The sequence below is a fragment of the Aquila chrysaetos genome, chromosome 1 (genome assembly GCF_900496995.4).
Source record: "Aquila chrysaetos chrysaetos chromosome 1, bAquChr1.4, whole genome shotgun sequence".
Classification (NCBI taxonomy): domain Eukaryota; kingdom Metazoa; phylum Chordata; class Aves; order Accipitriformes; family Accipitridae; genus Aquila; species Aquila chrysaetos.
In genome coordinates, this window is record NC_044004.1 from 64,330,827 (window position 1) to 64,337,433 (window position 6,607).

Sequence of the window (6,607 nt, forward strand, 5' to 3'; positions counted from 1 at the left end):
GTTACAGGCCAAAAAGTGGAAAATTATAGCTCTTTCCCATAGTATGGCTAGCTCTTTTGAACTTGGAGAAATTCAAGTAAAGATATCACGGCAGATTTGCCGACTAAGCAGAGGCTGTGCAGAATTCACCACTTTTCAGATATACAGAAAAGTAGTAAGATTTAAAATAAACCCGAAGGTTAGCTCTTTTGGCATTGCTATGCTGGTACCAGTGCTGTTAGGTAACTACCATTTTCAGCCTACATATCATTTTTTCACTGCAGGTGTTTTGCTTGGCAGTGTTTAATAATCTTCTGATTTGCAACAATTCTATCCCCTGAGAAACTGAAGGATTAAACAGCTACTATTTCTCCTAAGTTTTACCAAAAAAATACCAAGTCATGTATACATCCCGCCGGCACTAGCAGAATAACTCTGTAAGTAAAAAAATTGGGGCTGCTCAGGTTGCCTGAGCAAAACAGGAAACAGAAGTAGAAAACCCAGCAATTTATTCACCTGCTTCTGAATTTATATCTTAGCCCCACCAGCAATTGCTTTGGCATTCAGTACAATCATGGGAGTGAAAAAAATTTGCGTGGGAACAGAAAGAGCAGCTGGGAGTACACAGGAACTTCCTGACACAGATCTGTTACCATTAAACCCCCCCCCCGATTTTTCCATGCACCCTTGCAGGGACCCTGGTTGTCTCGTCCATCTGTATGTTCCTGGTTCCTCGTGACCGCCTGGTCCCAAGTCTCCAGTTCTCCAGCACACATCACACCAGCTCTCCCCATGGCCAGGCTTTGCACTGAAGGCATGGCAGTAAAGGGCTGGGGGCACAGCAGCCCTCCCCTCCTTCAGCTGACAGAAGAGACACAGCAAAACAAGGAAAGCTGCTCTGCTTTTTCTTTCTTTCCTTCTTTCTTTCAGCAGTGCCTGGTCTCCGAAGAGGATTTACGTTTGCTGGCATGAATACCTCATGAACTTGAAAACTTAACATGAACCCCTCTTTCAACCACGGTATTGAAGTGACCTTTTGAATTTTCCCCTTCTCACACATACAAAAGCTATTTTCTTTGCTTTTAAATGCATCAAAGACACGTAGCAGATGTAAGGAGAGTATTTCTCTCCATTGCAGGTAGCCATTTGACAACCAAACATGCTCACAGCCAAGGGAGGCATTGAGTCAGACAGACGTAATGAACCTTTTTTTTTTTTTCCCCCAAAACTGCAGGCTAAGTCTTCACTTAAACCTTAACGAGATGATGGTGCTCTTGGCTTCTCAAGGGCAGGTCATACTTCGCTTCACCTCTTTCAAAATTTGAGCAGATGAGAGGTAGCTGATGGAGCAGTACCTGCTGGGGAATACTCCTGTCCTGAGAAGGTAAGTACAACCAGGAGTCAAGGGATGCTACGGTTCCTCTCCTACACGCTCAAGCTGATGGGATTACAAGTCTTTCTTACCACCTGCTAACAAAGAAATTTTGGAATAGAATCTGAAAGAGCCACTTGGAAGAACAGATGACCTCCAAACCCTGGTACTGACCCCCTCCCTCAAGCTGTGGCACTGTTTTTTTCTGACTATTGTCAAACTGTTGCATTGTACAATTGCAGGGTGTTTTGCAAAACTGCCCAAATGCTTCTCTTCTAAATCCCAGTTGTTCATCTAGTCCCAAATGCAAAATGTTTTAAAATGCCTCTTAAGGTAGCAACCTAGGGAAGTATGTGCATAAAGTTAAGGATTTGACTCGACTGCACGCTGTACATCTTCCAGCAAACTTTGTACACCCAAAGCCTTGCAGATTATCTGGCATCCATTGAGTGCTTATAGCCCATAAACCTTAGACCAGCAAAATGAGCTCCCATTGGTAATAACCCAAATGCTGAAGGTACTACCTTACTTGCACAACTGTAACTTCCCAAACAACCTTATTTTACAGAGTCTGTTCATACTAACATTTTTGTGAGAATAAAATGAGGCATGTTCGGAATCCTTTTATGACCTAAAATGTTAAAATGCCATCGTTTCGCACCTAGGGTCTGATGTTTTCTGAAACCACTGCAGAACATAGATGAAATTTAGTCCTGAAAAACCAAAAAACCCTGTCACCTCTGTTTATCATGTTGTTCCAGTTACACAGTGGAAAAAAAAAATCAGCACGCTATTAGGCTTACTACAGTTTTGCCCATCTATTTGTGCAGTACAGATCCATGAAATGTTACAACTAGCAGAAAGCTGCTGAGGAAATTAAAGTTTTCTTATGAAGCGGTTAGCATATAGGTTTATGTGCAAAAGTGGTTCACAGGCTGGTCCTTGTAAAAGAAATACCCTATTTTCAGCTTTTTTTTTATGCTTAGACTTTCCAAAATTAAGAAGGATTTCCAGGAAGATGTGGAGGAAATACACCAAGACAATTCATGACTGCTCTAATAGTTCTCCTACCTACTTGTTTTAATATTCATCCTTCTCCTAGTTATGGCGCTAATCCCAAGATGAACTTTTAGGACCTCATTGGCTTCCATCCCTTGTGTCGAACAAGCCCCAAGTGCTGCTCAGAAAGCCCAGTGTAATTTCTCCCCAGGACAAGCACCATGACACAACTGCAGAGATGAAACAATTGTGTTTCACACACCTTTACCCCAGACCTGCACAAACCCCAAATAGGGACAGCTCGTCACTTCAGCCAGATGACAGCAAACGTCATCATCTTCCAGTTGCTGTACTTCTCTGTCAAAAGAGAAATTTTGGGCCAGCCAGTGATGCTGACCTGATTAAAAAACAACTAGGTCATAGAGAAACTCAGAAATCACATACATTTGTCCTCAAATACCCTTTGAGAAGTCCTCCTTTTTCAGACACTTCTGCTCCTTATAACTTCATTTGCAGTTTTGGTATCACACTATTGGCGTGGACACACAAAAAACTTATTGTTTATTAGAATATCACCTCAAAGAAAAATAATGACATTTGTGAGAAGCCACTTGATAGGTACAACCCACCTCTTTCACAGCTACGAGTGCCTCAGCTGCCAGTTGCTTTTCACCAGTGATTTGCAGCAACCAGGGCAGAGTTTTGCTGCACCTACAATTTAATTATCTCCAACAGGTAATGACAGCCACATTGCTTCCACTTAAAAAGTGAACACTCTGGAGACACGCACACACAGGGTGCTATTTTGTAATTATTTGCAATTACCTGGCTGTAGGAGGTGGCTTGCTGGAAGACCTCAGCAAGCAGAAGGTAACAGCCAGCATAGCCTCCTTGCACCCATCGCAATCTCATTATTTCACAGGAGCTCCAAATGTCAGTGGCAAGAGGAATACCCTACGCTTTGCTCAGTAAGGAATGCTGAGATGCTCCCATCGAGTGTGCCTTCTTGGTGATACATCCATTATGATCAAATCTCAGAATCAAGTCTGACTTGCTAAGCATAAGACAACGCAAACCCTCTGCTTCTCCCTCCATAAAGTTGCCCTTTGACTGCGTATTTTCTCCCACTAATCCTCTGCCACTTACAGCTAAAACTCATTTTAAAAGAAAAAAAAAAAGAGAGAAAAAAGCTGCTACCACAGTTTCTGGGCCAGTGAAATGGTCAGGCCTGTCCATGGAAATATCCTACGCACTTGTTTTATTATCTCGTAAACTGAGACCATCATCCTGCCCAACAGATACTGCCTGTTTGTATACACACCAAAGTGCTGTTATCCCTCCAGCAAGGAAAGATGCAAGTTCTGTCTCTTACTACAAACTGTTGGTTCTTTTTGAAAAACTATGTTGACAATATTACCTTCTGAAAGATGTGCAGGGAACCCTACCGTCTCTAACTTCAAGCACAAGCAAACCTGGACTTCCAGAGGTGTAGCACAGAGCAGTGACAAACCCTACTCAACTACCCTTTTCCACTATTCCTAAGCAAGGCAGCATGGCAAGAGCATTGTTTGCCAAATGTGACTCCTGGCTGAGAAATTACAAATTCCAATTTACAAGACTGAAACCCCAAGGTCACTAGAAAATGTTCCTCCTCATAGCTCATGAGAGCCAAAATAGAGAACCATTTGGGCTTAACTTCCCATACATCTGGAAACCAAGCAGCTCAGCTAATAGAACACTTCATTGCTTAAACAGCGAGAAAGCAAAGCTGCGCAGTGATGACACGGCAGAGAGAAAGCTGATAGCTCTTCTTTCTATCACATTTGTCAGGGAAATATTCAGCTGCCTGCTTTCATGAGACTTCAAAACAAAGGTTCATTTTTCTAAGACGATAAACTAACCAAATTCAATACTTACATGTTACTCGCTCTCCTCGCTAAGCTGGGTGTAGCCTTACCGAACACCAAAGAAGTAGTTGGTGTTGTGCAACCTATCCCTACCCCCAAAAACAAGCCAAAGACACATTGAGGGTGTTATCCAGCTTGAGGAACAAAAAGTTACCTAGGGAAGTTCCTTCAGTAAGTCTATGCAGCAGAGCTGAGCCTCTTTCTGTAAGAAATTTATGCACAGCCCAAGGTGTTCAGCGACACGGTAAGTAATCAAGAACAGGAGTTGCCTTCACAACCCAGCGTTACATGCACCTACCATTAATTCTTACTCAGAATGTGCTGGACATGCCTAGCATGGAAGGGAAGCTGGACAAAACTATCAGCTTAACATGTCAAGGGTGAATGAACAGAGACTAGGGACAAAAATTACATTCCCAAAGTCAAGTGCATTTGAAAACTAGGCAAAGACTGAAAAATATAAGGGCTTAATACATTTAATAGTAACTGCTGGCATGTAATGTAGAATATGCTACAATCTTCACATACAAAGAATTCATGGCAATTACTGGCCAAGCATTGCAAAGCACAGGTTAAATGGAAAGAAGCTGAAACAGCACACACACTGCCTCCCCACACTTATTAAACTGTTCTGAGCACATAAATCCATCTCATACTTGTCCATTCAACCCATTTTCAGTCCTATTTCAATGCTACAAGGACCAAGCTTAAGGATTTAGTAAAGGACTGGAGACTGGCAGCTGTTTGCAAGTGGTAGGAGGCAACTCCAAGTGACAATTCCCTCCCTGCTCAGGGCTTAATTCCACTCAACTATGACCAAAGTCCACAAGCAAACAACCCAATTTTCATCTATTACTGCAAAGGAAATGGCAGATGCGTATAGAACAAGTCATACTTCCGACTCCCCTCTTCTTATGAAGAGGCTATAAAGGCAAATGAATAATCTAGTGCGACCCATTTGGTTACAGCCTTCCCCGTGCCTTCACTTGCTCATAGAATCACTGTAGTAATAACAAAACACCAGTTCATTTTCAAGCCAGCTGGCCAGTAACATTTTCCCTTCCAGTTCCAGGTTTTATTACCTTAGTTTTTTCCTATTTGTACCTTACCTTTCACAGCATCAGCAGATGCTACTACGACAACAGGGTGTTGCATACCCCAAGAGGTACAACCAGGCCATTAGACCACATGCTGACATTCCCTACAGGTTTGACTGCGTAACGTCTGTTATTGGCTGGAAACCTCTCACATCCAATTCCAGCTCAGGCTGTAATAATCTCCTGATGGTCTTTCTATGGTCACCTTGACTAGAAGCAAACCATAACCAGGGTAAAAACTCTTCTTAACCTGTCTGACACTAGGCAGATTGTGCTCAGTTCCACATCTTTCAACTGTAATGCAGAAATGCAGTTACCTTTACAGCTCTACTCTGGACTAATGATGAATCAGTACTGTGAAGAGCAAACCTTTAATGTGCACATAGATTGAGTGCCAAAGTGTTCATTCGGATACAAGGAATTTTAAACATTACTCTGTAGTAAGCCAGCCTGTAAAACTGGCTCCTAGTACTTTTGCTGTAAAGACAGAATGGCAATTTAAATGCAGGTCTGCCATCTGGAAAGATGAAAAGGTATAGACTCAAGCTCAGTTGCAGCAGCTTGCCCGCAGCATATCTTTTTTGCAGCATTTTCTACTGCTACTTCAACACGTGAGTAAGCGAGCAGCAAGTTCCAAATGTAATTAAAATCCAGGGTGCACTTACTGATTCTCTCAGTTATTTCCATGTCATATGCTAAGACTATGACAGCTGCTGAAGAAAAACAATAGGTAAAATTCCTGCACATTTTCTGAATGATAGTAGTCTAAGATACAGAAAACTGTTCCTCGACTTTTGTGTGGACCATTATCCCCACTGAGCCATCCAAGTCTGAGAAATTCCCCGTCCATCGAAGTTCTGAGCATTATTACATGCTTTGATGTAGAGCTAAGTAGCAGACTTGTTCTGTGCAGAGTGCCCAAGAGGCCTTTCAAAACTCAGAGGCAGGTCATCTATTAACACTGTCCAGTAATTTATTAAAAACACACAGCAACAGGGCACATGAAATAAGAGCGACAGCTCAAACCAGCTTGCAGCTTGTAGAATTCTCACTCCTTGCAAACAACCTCCTTCCTCTTAAGTAACACCAACTCAGCCCTTGCTTGCTATTGCCCAGGGAAGATCAGATACATTAATTCTGGTCCTTTATCCCTTTCTCCTCTTCCTGCAGCCAGGCTTCTATTAAGTGTTCCTTGAAGTTCAGTGTTGTTTCTATAATATACTTTAAAAAAATGATTACATTTTTCTTCTGTA